Raw genomic sequence first — 16,906 nt, 5'->3', positions numbered from 1 at the left:
CGTCCGTGCCAAGACCACGCCCAGCGCCAGTCCCCCTGGCCCTCTCAGACAAACCTACTCCCCCCTCACCCTCCACTCACTCAACCCAGACCCCCGCCCCACGTGCACCCCTTCCAGCCCCACACACACTCATGGCCCCTTCACCTGCCACACCTGTCATTTCTCCTGCTCCTCATCCCTCACACCACACACCAACCATAGCGACCCCCCCTTCAACAAACACAACACCCCCAATGCAATACTCACCTGCACTGCCCCACCCCACCAACCAACTCCGCCGCACACCAGCCCACAACCAGAACACACCCTGCAACAACACCCTCATGCACCACACCAATACCACCCACCACAACCACCTCAACTGCCTGCTCCTCAACACCCGCTTCCTTCACAAACATGCCATAGAACTCTGGGACCTCATCACATTACACTCACCTGCCATCGCCTTCCTCACGGAAACCTGGACCAACCCCTCCTCAAAACCCAACATAGCCATCGCCACCCCCAAGGGATACAAACTCCAAGGCAAAGACCGCCTCAACAGGCCAGGTGGTGGCATCGCCATCCTACACAGGGACACCATAAAAGTCACCACCAGCTCCCAAGACACTATCGACAACACAGAACACATCCACTTCCTGATCCACATTAACAACAACTCCACCCTCAGAGGTACATTAATCTACAGACCACCAGGACCACGCCCTGCCTTCTGCGACGCCATCGCCGACACCATCAGCTTGCACGCCCTCACCTCCACAGACTACATCCTCCTCTGTGATTTCAACTTTCACTTGGAAAACCTACAAGACCACAACTCTACCTCCCTCATAGACAACCTCACCAACCTCAGACTCAAACAACTGGTCACCGCACCCACCCACTCAGCAGGACACACGCTTGACGCAATTTTCACCTCAAGCCAACACATAGACTACACCCACACCACCAAACTCCTCTGGACTGACCACCACTGAGTCCACTTCTCCTTCACCAAACCCCCCACACACCACCATCAACACACCACACCCTGCTGCATGTGGGACAAGATCCCCACAGAACAACTAAACTCCCAACTGGCTCACAAAACCCACCCACGCCAACGACCCCAACACAGGAGCACACAACCTCTCCAAATGGATCACCACCTGCGCAGACACACTAGCCCCCCTCAGAAAACACATCGCCACCCGCAACATCAAGAACGCCTCATGGTTCACCCCCGAACTCCAAGACTCCAAGCGCAAATGCCACCAAGCGGAGAAAATATAGCGACTAGAACCCTCCACAACCAACTTCTCCACCCTCAAAACCACCATTCGCACCCATCACCAACTCATACGCACCGCCAAAAGAGATCATTACAAGACACGACAACAACTCTCAAAACAGCAAAGAACTCTTCACCATCATTAATGAACTTGCCAAACCCGAAGCCAGCAACATAGACCCCTCACACACACAACCCCTATGTGACGCCCTCTCCAACCACTTCCACCACAAAATCCTGGACATCCACAACAGCTTCATACCACACACACCCACTGCACACACCCCTCACTCACCCAACCCCCACTCATGGCCTCCCCACCACACTCACCACCTGGGCCCCCACCACTTCCAAGAAACCGAAAAAACCATGAACTCCATCCACTCCGGATCCCCCTCCGACCCCTGTCCACATCACATCTACAACAAAGCCAGCCCAACCATCGCCCCCATACTTCGCAACATAATCAATTCCTCTTTCGACTCACCTACCCAGACCCTTGGAAGCACGCGGAAATCACCACTGTCCTAAAAAACAAACAAAGCCGACCCGGAGAGACTCTCCAACTATCGCCCCATCTCCCTCCTCCCTTTCCCCGCCAAGGTTGCCGAGAAACTAGTCAACGCCCGCCTATCCCATTTCCTCGAAGCAAACAACACTCTTGACCCCTCACAATCCAGGTTCCGCAAGAACCACAGCACGGAAACCGCCCTCATCGCATGCACTGACGACATCAGGACCAAAGTCGACAAAGGCGAGACCGTCGCACTCATCCTCCTAGACCTCTCCGCAGCCTTTGACACCGTCTGCCAACACACACTCTGCACAAGCCTCCACAACAAAGGAATTCGCCACAAAGCCTTAGACTGGCTCACCTCCTTCCTCACCGACCGGACCCAGAGAGTCTGCCTTCCACCTTTCCACTCCACCACTACCAAGATCTTCTGCGGAGTCCCCCAAGGGTCCTCCCTCATCCCCACACTCTTCAACATCTACATGATCCCCCTAGCCAACATCCTCCGAGCACACGGAATCACTATCCTCTCCTACACAGATGACACCCAACTCATCCTCTCCCTCACCCGCAACCCCACCACCGCCAAAACCAACCTACATGCTGCTCTCCTCGACACCACCAACTGGATGACTACTAACCACCTCAAGCTTAATTCCAGCAAAACCAAGATCATCATCTTCGGCCCCAACAAAACCACATGGGACGACTCCTGGTGGCCCACCGCCCTAAGCCCCGGACCCACCCCCGCAAACCACGCACGCAACCTTGGCATCATCCTGGACCCCACCCTCTCCATGACACAGCAAATCAATGCTCTAACTTCCTCCTGCTTCCACACTCCGCACTCTAAAAAAATCCTTCCAATGGACTCCCCCAGAGACCAGGAAGACAGTCACCCATGCACTCATCAGCAGCAGACTAGACAACGGTAACGCCCTCTACGCCGGCACCACACTCAAACTAAAACGCAAACTCCAGAGAATCCAGAACACAGCCGCACGCCTCGTCCTTGGCCTCCCCTGCCACGAACGAATCTCACCACACCTCAAATCCCTTCATTGGCCCCCCATAGACAAGAGAATCACATTCAAGATCCTCATCCACGCACACAAATCCCTCCACAACACCGGCCCAACCTACCTCAACGAAAGAGTGAACTTCCACACTCCCACACGCAACCTCCGATCAGCTGACCTCGCCATAGCCACAGTCCCTCGCATCCAATGCACCACCACAGGAGGCAGGTCCTTCTCCTACCTCACCCCCAAAACCTGGAACTACCTTCCCACCAACCTTCGCAAAACCAAAGAACTCCTGCTCTTCGGAAAGAACCTCAAGACATGGTTGTTCGAACCGTGACCCTCCTTGCCCCCTCCCTCTTGATCTCCCCCCCTCCCAGCGCCTTGAGACCCTCACGGGTGAGTAGTGCGCTCTATACATTTTTTTGATTGATTGATTGATTGAAGCTCTCCGAGGAAAGAAGATCACACATTTATATCCAACAGGAAGGCTGATGGAATCTGTCAAGTCCTGTTCAGTTTCACTTGAGCTCAGTCACAAATTACAACTCACATAATTACTGTGGTTTTTCTCACCCAAAGCCTAACAAATCCAGTTAGCCACAAATAGGATCCTAACCTGCAGTTTCATATTTGAAAATATATATATGCGTTAATAGACAGATTAACATTTTTTTTCAAAATACCTATAGCAATTTTCACACACCTATGCGTTTCTTCAATCGTGTAGTTAAATTAGTAAAATATGCTTGTTTTACTTTCAGCAGCTTCAGTGCACACTTATTTGCGCAGGTCCAAGCTACACCTTTTTGCATGACTTCAGTTGAGTGGTTGGTGGGAATCGAAAAAAAAGTAAAGCCGTTATAAAAATACATAAAACTGGGGACGAGTGGCGTGGACTCTCGAACGTGCGAAAATATCTGTTACATCACCTTGGCATTCTATGTGTCTTAGCTTATACCGTTTAAGTGTCTAAGGTCCTGCAGACAATTAAACAATATATCTGTGCATTGTGACCCACTAAACTTTAAACTGGTTTATCAGCATCGCACTTAAAGACTAGCGAAATCAGTCTTCTAGGCGCTTCTAAATTTTAGCAATTATTGACCCAGAGACGCGGTGAGATAACCTGCCTTTCCCAGGATCACACAGTTCTGTATAGTGCAGACTGGAACACAGGTCTTCTGCCGAGATTAGAATGTCTGCAAAGCTTTTGTTGAACCTCGCCTTTCAATTCCATTTAAAACTGAAAATCATACGCCTCACTGCCTTCGTGTTTCACAGGTAGATTTTTTCAACCTAATTTTGCGATTTTTTTACCGTCCAGGTTCGGAGCAGGAAGAGTTAATTGAGGGAGGGGGGAACTGAGCGCAAGCGCGTGCGCGTGGAGCGCTGTACGCTTAACGTGCCAAGTCCTGTGCGCAGCTGCCAAGCAGTGAGTCATTCACTGGTCACTCCTGTAGCCCTTGGATTCGGAGTCCGGAGAGGCAGGGTGGGGGTGCAAGGCCGGGGGCTCTCCTGCCATCCTGGGAGACGGTGCTAGGGGGGCAGACAGTCATTCTAGAGCCTGGAACGGGGCCGCCTTAGTGCTGATAGAGTCCCATCCAACAATCTTTTTTGGCGACCCCAGACCTCCTTCTCCACTGATCCCCTCACTACCACACTTCAGCAGTGCCCCCCCATCTCTCCATAACTCATCTCACATGCATTCCATTTGTTTTACAGTGTTACTCATAGCATTGTGGGGTGTCAGAGCACTGTACATCACACACGTGTTATAAAGAGACAATGCATCATACATGTGTAAATCAGCCTGTAGCAAAGTCCCCCACCCCCCTCCCTTGTGTGGGCTGCTGAAGCTTCCAGAACACATGCTGTTCTTCTGCTCAGGTGTTGGATTTCGCAGGAGAGTGACTGCTTAATACATAGGGGCATATTTCCAAGCCCCGAGCGTCACCCTGCGCTCTCCTAGCGTCATTATTTTGATGCTAAGGCGGCGTTAAGGAGGCCTTTCTCCCGTGCCGTATTTACAAAGGGTTGCAATGCTTGCATTGTGCCACTTTGTTAGTCCTTGCGCCACACTATGCCTGCGTCAGGCAAAGTCAATGTAAGGGGGCATTCCCATGCAGGGAGGCCCAAAAAGAATGGCGCAGTAAAATTTATATTTCACTGCACCATGTTTTCCGTCATTTTTAACGCTTGCTTAGAGCAGGCTTTACAACAACGCACCCATTTTAATTAATGGGCCTCCCTGTGTTTTGCTTTAGTAGCATCAAAACATTTGACCCTAGTGCAGAAAAGCGCCACATTAGCATCAAAAATGTGGACGCCATTGTCCTAACGATCCCTGTAGTGCACGTATTGTAAATACGGCGCAACCATGGTGTCTTTAGGTGGGGCAGGGGCGACGCAAGAAAAGTGGTGCATCGGGACCTATGCACCACATTGTTGTACATATATGGCCCGTAGTATTTTGCAATTGATCCAGGGGTTAAAGTGCATAAAAAGTATAGTTACTGCGTTAAAATAATCAGTGATAAAATGCATTCTTTCATGTTAAGAAATCTCAGTTGTTTAATGCAGTCACTGCAAATACCTCTGTGGGTATCCATAAACAGAACTGAATCCTGGTTAGTGCACTGTGGAATAGTGCTAGAAGGTCCCATTTGCCACTTAAAGCACTGTGAACATGTAAGTCATTATTAAAAAAATTATTGCACACAGTATAAAATAGGTTGTCACAAAATGTACGAAGAGATTTAAGCCCAGATTTTCTATCACTTTTGTGACTCAACATAAGCGCAAGGTGTTGTGGTGTGATTAGCTTTCTAATGCATTTCATGATTTTCATTGGAAAGTTGCCTAAAGTAACGTAAAGTAGCACTATGCATAGAGGGGGGCGTAGTATGAATAGTACATGGGAATTCCCTATATCTATTAACTAACATTGGTAGATAGGGGTTTGTAGCAAAAACGTATGCCTTCTCGAGGCAGGGGAAAGCGTGAACCTTTTAAAAAATCGCCTAATTTTTAGTGCCCGGCTTAACAGCACAGCTGTCGCCTGACAATTATGTGAGAATTACCAGGAGAGGGGCTTTGGCTCTGCCCACATATTGGGAGCCCTGAGGACCTGTTTTGATTGGGCAGAGGTTGGGTGCTTCCTCACAAAAAAGTGTTTTCCCTCCACACAGCTCTACACAGCTGTGATTATTTTATTTATCCAACTGCCTGAGTGAACTTTCAGGGGCACAAACATGATATTGTAATGCTGTTAAACTGTCTTATTAACTAGATAATTTATGGTGTTTTTTCCTTAGGAGCAGCACAGATGGGAAGAGGGCAGTCATTAACCTATATGGCTTTTTAGGTCTCCTTTGACACTGCAACTAATGGGCGGAGAACAGTCATTAACCTACTTGGATTTTTAGGTCTGGCTTGAAAGTGGCACTGTCTACTGGCCTTTTAACCTACACCAATATTATTCTACAGTTCTTTGCACACAAATACATATCCATTCTCACGTTGTCCACTTGTATTTTTCACATTACCTTACTGCATTCCTTTAACGCCAGACCTATTAGAGTTGCCAATGCTTGTTCCATTTTTGCATGTGTGCTGTACTGAACTGTATTAAATTATTGTTTTTATACTGGAATGGTTCCCTTCCAACACAAATCCTATGCTTGCCATCACCCATGCACCCTTGCACTAAGGTGCATGGGTGTGCGCCTGCTTCAAGGCTTCCTAAAGTGCACCAGCACACGGAGAGAGGGGTTGTTTTATCCAGTATAATAAGAAAACCCTCAAAGAACTGGGGATGAGAGATATATATTGAGAAGATACTGAGTATAGATAGGGGATGTGGTAGAAGATTGGAGACTAAGCATGTTTGAGAAGCTGGTGAGCACAAGTGACTTAGACCCTGGCCAATTCCTTTTGTACCCGGCCCTCCGTGGGGTTGTAGGCAGGATGTGGGGATCTGAGCATGAGTTATCACAGGCTGCATGTCAGCTAGAGGTGGTGCTTGACAAAAACAAGAAAAGACAGGTGATCACAGGGCTATATGGGGTATTACTGCATGGATCCGTTATCCCAGAAGTACAGGCACTCAAGGGGTGGTGGAAAGGCTGGCTGGTGGTAGGAATATCGGAGGCTGCATGGCAGCAATGCTTGGGGTCCATCTAGACGATATCTAGGAATGTTGGCTTTCACTTCACCCAATTCAATTATACACTCCATGCGCATCTTTACTCAGGCAGAATGGGGAAGATATATGTGGATGGCAGGGCCATCTGTCCTAGATGCCAGGTAGAGAACGCAGATTTTATACATACGGTGTGGGCATTGCCAGTAATAACCATGTTCTGGAGGGAGATAGCGCAGTGTATCTCGGAAGTGACTGCCTTTATTTTACCGCAGGATCTGCTTCGATGCTTGCTTAATACAGAGGTAGCAACCAAGAAAACGAGGCAATTGGCTGGCTTTCAGATATTGGCTCTGGTGCTCGCTAAGCGCTGCATGGCCATGTCGTGAAAAGCAACTGCGTCTCCGTTATTACACCTGTGGCGTAAAGATGAGATGGGTTTTGACGGAGCTTGCGGTGTGTGCAATCACTAGGACAAGGGACGATAGGTGCCAGCCCTTGGACCATTGGTCAAGCTCACTCTAAGGGCGCAACCAACCCCGGTAGGACAGCGACTCATGGGCACTGGGCTGAATCTTTGGGGCTCTGTGATGTCTGGATGATTAGAAACCCAGATGCATTCCTTATACTGTTGTACAGATCCAAAAGCCAGACTCCACTTTTAGCCTGTTAAGTTAGCCTATCTGCCTTTGGCCCATATAATGCATGTCATTATCTTTTGCAGAGCTTATGAAAGTGTCAAATCATCCAAGCACGGATTTTGATAAACACCTAAGGCGGCATAAATCTGCTAGAAGGTTCCTGATATCTACATCTCAAGATTTCAAGATCGGACATTGAATGTGCAAAATAAATATGTAGTCAGAATTGGAGGTTGTTTTTGTCAATCTAGTTCATACCGGTTATTTTTTTGTTAACTAAGTGGAAAGTCCCCTACCATGGGGTAAAAGTCAGTGATCAATCCTATAAAAATGCCATAAGGTGACCACTGATTCAGAGATGTCTTCGGCACAGATTATTGCAAAAGGCCCTGGAAGACTGACATATTGCTGCAGCATCCATTCCTATGATGAGAGCTGATACCAAGCCAATATCACGAGGCGAGGAACTGAGCTCAGCTGATGTGTGTTTTCCCTTTGAGTGAACGCACTCTCCTAGCCATAGTCTGATAACCACAGCTTCTCTGCTGTAAATAGGTATGCAGTGTGTTGAATCTCAAGAAACTCTAGAGGCAAGTTGGCTCCTCCATGCACACATAGTGTAGCGCATAGGAGTAGTCTTTAGGGTGTTATGTTGCCATGTTAAAAGTTATGACATTCTTGATGTTTGTGACATGTATTGTAAAAATGTAAATTAGCACTTGTATAGCGCACTACTCACCCGTTAGGGTCTCAAGGCGCTGTACTCATACCGCTATGGAACCCCTCCTGGCTTTTCCCTGTGAGGCGCCCACTCCTGAGCACCCCCAGGGTGAAGCCAGGCATCCAAGCGCTGTTGGGGCCGTTGTGGAGATTAAGCAAGCTGTATTGCACTGTACTGTGCTGTATAAGTACTGTTCTAATTATATTTTTTGTTTTCATTACTCATGTACTAAGCAACAGGATGAGACCATTGAAATAAACACTTTTAATTATATAGTGTTTTTTTCTTAGTGCAGTACTTGCATGTGATATTCTACAGCACAAAATTGGGTTTGAATTGCTACTGCATCCCTGTCCCAATGCAGGACTATTAGTAACCCAGAAAGCATGGACACCACACACCGACAAGTATGTTAAGTAAACTTCATGCTCAAGCATTGGTTTGCTGAAGTAAGTTCTGCTGTGGGTGGGAAAGGCAAATCCCTAGCCCTAGTTTGCCCACATGGCACCTGACATCAGCACTCAGATTTCTGGACCTCTGAGAAGTCTTTGACTGTGCACACACTAGAAAACCATCATTACTAGAACATGGACACTTCCGTAGTAATCATGGTTGGTTACCTCTTAAAGGGAAAAAGGAGGCACCTATTACTGTAGGTTTGTTAAGCTTCACTCTTAAAAGTTTATTCCCCATCTGTGTTTTTCTGTGTTTTTGATGAATCATATGTTTATTGAATCCATTCAATTAAAATGATGGCTCCAGTTGCAATAGGAGTAAATTACTGAGAGGCAGTGACACAACAGAGGTGTCCCTAATGCAGTGGGGAGGCAGTTATATTTAAAATGACTGCACCTGCAAAGTACACCTTTGAAACATTTTACTCGTGGGCGGAGTTTGAGGTTGTAGACACTGCCTTGGGGAGATTTCAGGCTTACAAACTGGCAGCACTGTCTGCACTCATATCAGTATCTGGAAATCACTATAACTTACCAAGAGCTCCAATACTTGCTGGTAAATTGCCACACAGACAGGAATGTTAGATTCAGATTACACAGTTTCCTTATGCAAGAAACTCATCCAATATGTGCTGTGCACCATGAACACTAGACCAGCTCTAGTAAGACCAGTAGTATAGGAGCAGTTTGCCATACAACCCTTCAGTTCATAGACTGCTAAAGCTATCATGGAAAAGATGCTCATGAAGCGTGCTGGAATTGCCTTTTGGATCACTCGCAAGACCAAACAGTTTTAGACAGTTTACCCTCACACGACACCCCAAGATAAACATAGAATTCTTACTATATATCTTCCCCTTGGAATGGTGGTATCCAAAGAGGAGTTAAACACCTGGGGAAGTGTATACTTTGAACGTATGCCCTGGGGAGGCAGAAGATTTTCCTGGGGAACTACGCTTGCCTGGATGGCCCTACCATTCTCCATAAAATCTTCTCCCAATCTATTGGCCTTCAGGAAACCCATAGAAACTCGGATGTTTAACACCGATCAAGAGTACTTCCACCTCTAGGCCCCTTATATCTGATAACTGAAACTTTTTACCACAATGCTTCAAGCTAGTGCCAAGACGCCTTTGGTTATTCGTTGCGCTCTATAAGTTGGCCTAACGTAGCATATGTGCATGCATTTACACTGACACGCATGGCTCACCTTTGCTATCAGTTCTCTCTGAGGTACTAAGCACAAGGCTGCACTGGCTCTGGACTTGAATGTGAAGTTCATGAGGAACTTCTCTACAGTTTCCTCAATCATCCTAAACAATATTAAGGTAGAAGCGTCAGCTCTGGCCATATGCCAGTGGCTTGCATGAGTTCTAGCTTAAGCCAGAACAGTATCATTATTCTGATAGCCACTCTTTCCGATCTTTTCAGGACTCTGAAGGTAAATGAGAAGAGACAGTAGGTGACTGAGATCAGAATAAAGAGAGAAAGGTTCAGAAACCAAATTTAAAAATAAGAAATTAAAAGTAAGAAAGTAGCAGGACTTTCTAAGAAACTTGTTATGTCAGCCTCAGATACTTCTGTGAACTAGATTTGGGTGGCATCGCTTCTTGACAGTGCAGCAGAAGTAACAATAGCACATCAGACTCTCCAGAGGTTTCTGGTGGCGAGTCCAAGAGATGTGTTCATTCGGACTGAGACTCCAGATAAACATTTAAATCCTCCTGATACCATTTATAATTTAGATATACAATTGAGGGGATATATTGCGCAAGGTTAAAACAGTCTTCTGGCCACATTTATTTGAAGATTATGATGTCATAATAGCAGAAGATGGCTAGCCCCCAGTCTTCATTAGGGAAGCACCCAGAGGAAAGGAGGTAGGAAGAGTAGCCTTTTCCACTATAGTACCGAGGACATCATGGAAAGTTGCACATGCCAGTGGACGGTTAAACAAGCTCCATTCCCTTCTGCAGCGAGCCCCAAGCACAAACTCAATATCTCTTGAAGTTAGAAGTAAAGCATGATGTAAAAGAAATACCAAATCAATTGCGCTGTCGTGGCATTATAGTGCCTTGTCTTTCACCAGTGAACACTCTACTTTTTCCTGTCCCAAAACCTGACTGATCCTAAAGAATCGCTTTAGATGATAGAAATCTATACACACACATGGACATATACCATTCAAAATGCACACAGCATGGGTTTAATGATAAACCTATTATGACAAAATGCAAAACAATCCCGGATATTTCCACTGGGTTCTTCAGTCAAATCATAGTGCCTGAAAGCGAGTTTCTAACTCCCTTCAGTTTCAATGGAGTGCAGTACTTGTTCAAGTGATTGCCAATGGGGTATAAGAACAGACGTGGCCTATTCCCAGTGCGCACAATGGATATCTTACAATCAGATCCTGAGGCATTTCCATACAATGATGACATCTATCTCACAGATGACTATTTAGATGCAGATCTAACTAGGGTGGAAAAGATAGCACTATCAGGTTACAAAATTAAGTGATGGTAACTTTTCTTAGATATGAAAACTGCAGCTGTACAAACAGTTATTTTGAAAGAGTGCACATTGGCACCAGGAAAACTAATTGTGGTTTTCTCCTTATTGGCACTGGAGGCAGCCACAAAGGCAAGCATTCCTAATGCTCGCGCTCTGCAGTCAAGATGGGTGCGGGGCACCTCTTCATTAAGTGCACTGGATGTAAAGTTTCAGAATGGTCCGACTCTTTGGACACAAGCTTTCCTACAGTATGAAAAAAATGTCATTCCAACTCCAAAAGCCTTACCCATTGAGTCATACGAGAGTGTGTTCTACATGGACTACTCAGTAAACCTGCCGCAGAAACTTAGCAAAAGTGAGCCACAGGAGCGCAGGGTGTTGTTAAAGAAGATGAGTTCCACCAACACTGCACCTCCAACAAAATCCTAGTTGACAGCACTGAACAACATGCAGAAATTCATGCTGTGGTACCTGAACTGCAGGCTGACCCATCAGTTCATACACTAATAGTGTCCGATTCATTCTTCTGTGTACAAGGTTACAATGTAGATTTTAAAGACTGGCGCCTCAATAGATTCAAAGATTGAAAAAGGAAACAGATTAAGAATAAACAGCTCCATAGAAAGGTAGCTGTAAGACAAGCTTCCAATTGTCCATGTGTCGCCCACTTAGGGCCATCAGCGTGATGGGATTCATGCCAAAGGGAACTGCACGGCTGACTTAGCTGCAAAGGATGCATTACAGACTGTTAAATTAGTGGTCTTAACAAATCTCAAATGAGGCTAGACACAGATAGATGAACAGTGACACAGACAGCAATGAAGAGTGAAATACCCCCAGCCAGCTTTCCTCCTAAATACTCCTACCCCCTCAATTCAGGTAATAATCCTGTGGTTACTATACTCAAAATTAGAGACAGGATAATTCCTAATAAACTGCCCCAGGTTCACCTAAATAAGAGTAGCCCATGAGGGGTTGGTGTCTTCTTGTGCTGGGATAAATGCAACTGTAGCAATACTACAGCAGTGCTACTGATGGACATGTCAGGTCAGCGGTTCCGATCGACAGTGTGATGTTTGTCAGCAGATTAAAGCTTGTATTGTTAGAAGACCGAGCAGACTCCCTCACAGTCTCCAGTATATCACTTAAGGTTTTATATTTGGATCACGATGGGCCAATAAATTCTGTTAACCAATATAAGTACATATTGGTGGCGACTGATTCATGTTCTCAATTTCAGTAGGTGTGGTCTCAGAGAAATGTAGGCGCTCGAGCAGTCAGAAGAGACTTACAGTTTCTCATACCCATATGTACCTATCTTTTAAACAATGGTCCTGCATCCACCTCATATTGAAGCCTCCAAGGCTTACAGGGATGCTACGCCCTGACAGCTAGGTTACTCCTGTTCAGATATTGGTTGGTACTATCACATGAATGGAGTTTAGAGAGCATTAAATAACTTACCTAGATGAGTATTGGGAGGACAAACTCCATATGAGGTGCTCTTCATGCCTATGTATGTACCTGGCCTAGATAATCCTGGGAAGGTGGGGAGAGAAAAGAATTTGACCTTGACCAGTGTTTGAATGTCTATAGAGTATCCAAGAGGCCAGAGGCAAGCTGACCAGTTACAAGCATTCTGAAGCTGCTACCAGCTAAGAGAAGTATTCAACAACTGCTGATGGGTGGGTCCCACAAGTAGGGGATCCAGTTCAAGAAAAGATCCACGGTAAGTAAGTTTATGAGCCAAAGTAAAGACCCTCCTCACAGTTCATGGGGTAAAAGAAGAACGAACTGTAATCCTGCCTTTTTTGTCTGGTTCAAAGAAAAAACAACAGATGTCCATTGACCACCTTAAGAGGCATTGTGTGGCTGATTCTTTACAGACGACCCTCCTAGGTATCAAGAAGAATTCAGAGTAGAACCCTTCAGCCTCTCCCTACTCTAAATGAAGTACCCCTAGAAGGGCTCAGTAACATCACTAGTTTGAGTACTCTGCCGGGATAATTGAGCATACTGTGCCAACTTTATGTCGAGCAATGGATTCCATGGAAGAACCTGATGCTGCAATTACTACAGTTGCAAATGTTCCAAGCAAGACCATGGTTTATTATGAACCCATGCATGAGTGAACATTGATGGAAATTATGCATTTTTGGGAAAAAACGCTTTATGAAAATGAATCTAAATTCTACACAGAGGAACTTCCATCCTCCCCAATCACTCTGCACTATTGATTTGTTCTTGCTTATTATTGGTTCCATGACAGGTACTTTATACGACTGTGGTCCTATGTTTGGATTGCTATAGGAGTGTTTCCTTTCATAATGCGGCTGATAAGGCTGACTGACTTTCTGCTGCTACTGAATGGACAATATGGGCCTCATTAGGAGTTCGGTGGATGGTTTACACCGTCCCCCGAACTTCTGACAGTGTGGTTACCACCACACTGGTTACCTCCCCGCCGAACCCATTAGGAGTTTCCCGCTGGGCTGGCGGGCAGAAAACGAGGTTTCTGCCCACCAGCCTAGCGGGAAACAGGCGGCAGCATTGTCTCCGGCTCGTAATCAAGCCAGAGACAATGCTGCCACCAGAGGGTGCACCAACACCTTTGAAATGCTCACTGTCTGCACAGCAGACAGTGAACATTGCGATGGTGCTGGGCAGGGGGACCCCTGCACTGCCAGTGCCAAGTGCATGGGCAGGCCCCCCCCCCCTGTGGCCCCTGCACCTGTTCTCCACCAGCCTTTTCATAGTGGTAAAACCACAATGAAAAGCCTGACGGAGAACCAGGTCGTGATGATCAGGGCGGCGCTGCATGCATGCAGTGCCGCCCTGGCTGATTGCGATCACTGCCAGGCCGACGGGATCATGGATCCCGGCAGTGCTGGTCGTCTAACCGCCAGGATCTTAATGTGGAGGTCGGACCGCCACAGCAGCGGCGGTCCTGACCGCGAGGCTGGCGGTCCTGAGTCTGCCAGCCTCATAATAAGAGCCTATGTCCCTGAAAGAACTGTTCCACAGTCAGTGGTTGGCAAGCTTCAGCTCTCATCCCACAGAGTTCGATGAGATATCTATGCTGCAAACTTCACAGTTTATCCTTTGCCTGAGCGCCTAGTCTGGGAAGGGGTTCCTTTCAGCTTGTTGGACCCACTGAGACATTGCAATTGCAATATGTATTGAACTTTTCAATTGATGATGTGATTTTTCCTGGTTCTGAGTCACATGACAGAATAACTGCAACCATAAATTTGTATGATGTCTGATTTGCAGGTGTATACCACTCTAACCAATAAGGATCCTTACTTAGATGCATTCAACTACCAAGAAATATATTATTTTCATTATTATTCACACTTTTACATACATCAAACTAGGTAGCCTAGAAAGATATACAATTACACACAGCAAGAGCATTGTGAAGTTTCACCCCTTCATAGTCATCCAAATGTCTCCATTTCCAGAGTGGGGACGGGGCCCAGCTCTCAGCTTTCTATTTTTCACAACGTCCACATTAACTCCAGAAGAAGTAAATTACCACTAACAAACTGGTTTATTTAGAGGAATTGAACTGGAATTTGGCCACAAAGGGATATGAGTATTGGAAAGGAAATAGTGATGAGAAACGTATTTGGGAACCAAATATTAGAATGATCAATGAAAAGAAACCCTATTCCAAGCATGCATTATTCCCAAAGAAATGATTTTTATGAATGAAAATATCTAGTAGACTACCTGCGTTGGATTCAGAACCATGAAATGCTTCACAAAATAGCCTCTATGCAAAAGGTTAATTCAGCACTGTTCACAAATTGGCATCCAAAAATAAACCTTTCCAACTTTGAAATAAACTCTATGATCCAAAATTAAACTTCTACTTCCCCTCAATTCCCTCCTGAAGGTTTAGCCTTATGGCCGTATGATTCCAATACATGTACCCATTGTTTCATTTCTAAAACACCTGGTCCTAAACCTCATCACCGTGATCCACTATATAAAAGATGCATACCTCTAGGCATTATTACATATAGTGTGAGTAAGCTGGCCAACCCTGGTTAGCACATTCCAGTCTCTTGGCTGTGAAGAATGATTTGTCCCTGATTGAAAGAAATTTGGATTTTTCTAATTTCCTCTGGAGCCCCCATCTCACTAGAATTAAACAGTTATAGTGAGAGGAATATATGCTATTTAGAATGAATGGAACAAATACTCATAAAGAGAAGCTGCTCAAAGAATTTGAAAGATAAAAAAAACATGCAAGTAGTTTTCAGAATTACAGTAATTTTTTAACTTAACGCTAACACAGAAAACAATGGCTAAAAGCAAATTCACTTACATTCTGCTAAGCATTGAGCAAATGGAGGGAACCCCATTTTTTGTTACTGAACATCTACTTGTTACATGGCTGGTACTCAAAGTTATTTATCTGACAATTACAACTTTTCATTTTCACGATTGCCAGATATACATATCATTGGGCTGGTACAAGAAAATGCACAGTTCACATTTGTTTATTTGTGGAAATGTCCTTTCTCTTATATGTGTTTAAATAAAGGGCACCCTGTGTCTATCAGTGTTTTCAGCTACGGAAATCCTCTAGGGCTGTGATACTCAAAGTACAGCCCGGGGGCCGCATGCGGCCCATCTGAGCTTTACATGCGGCCCCCAGTCAACAGCAGCACTAGACTCGACTCAGCATGAACATTAAAAAGATGTTAAATAAACAGGAAAACATTTATTTAAAGGTTAATTCAAGTTAAATAAAGGAAGTAACTATGGTGTTCTGCACAGCTTAAGTATAGAAACACCCTATTTGTTAAAGACATCTTGCAGCAAAACTGTAAAAATATGATAAAGGCTGTTCAAAATTCAAAAAGAGTATATAATTAACACGCAGTTCCATGTCACTTCAGTACATCAAATCATATATGTGCATTGAGAAGTATTTTTTTAAACATGAATTTAACAACTTTCATTCTCCACCCCCCACATACCCCCCTGCCCTGACAACAATGACAATAGTGAACTAAGAGGCAAGTCAGTTGTTGTCTGCACCATTTGGGCAGTCTGGGCCTATACATGAACAACATTATGGTTTATTAAATCAAACACAAAAGAAGGTTTTGTACAGCACACATCCTGAAGTCATGTATTTCAAGATCCTCATATGTGATCATGAAAAAGGGGGAAAGTGAAATAAAATATTTGCCTATGATCACACAATTTAGTTAAGTGGAGAAGCCGAGATAATCCCAAGTTTCTGGTTTCAAATTGTGCAATTTCGATACTAGATGTATATGCTTTGCTTCCCCTACACATACCTTACTGCCAGTCACCCCGACTCCCTGAACGTCACCATGCTGGCATCAATGTGGCCCTTTGTCACATCACAGACCAAACGTTGTGGCCCCTGGGAAAATGTTTGTGAATATCCATGCTCTAGGCTACTCACTACTACTTTACATGAAAGGTGTAACACTTTGATGCCTGGACTGAACTGTGTGTCTTATCAGTAATTCCAGCTTTGTCGATCCTGATGCATTACACACTTATAAATAATGATTCTGATTTAATGTTAACCACCATCAGCTGTTACAGATTGGAACCTGGCCAACTTTGTGTGAT

Source organism: Pleurodeles waltl, chromosome 7, assembly GCF_031143425.1.
Source record: "Pleurodeles waltl isolate 20211129_DDA chromosome 7, aPleWal1.hap1.20221129, whole genome shotgun sequence".
Classification (NCBI taxonomy): domain Eukaryota; kingdom Metazoa; phylum Chordata; class Amphibia; order Caudata; family Salamandridae; genus Pleurodeles; species Pleurodeles waltl.
The sequence above is the reverse complement of the archived record's forward strand: the minus strand, read 5'-3'. Positions refer to the sequence as shown.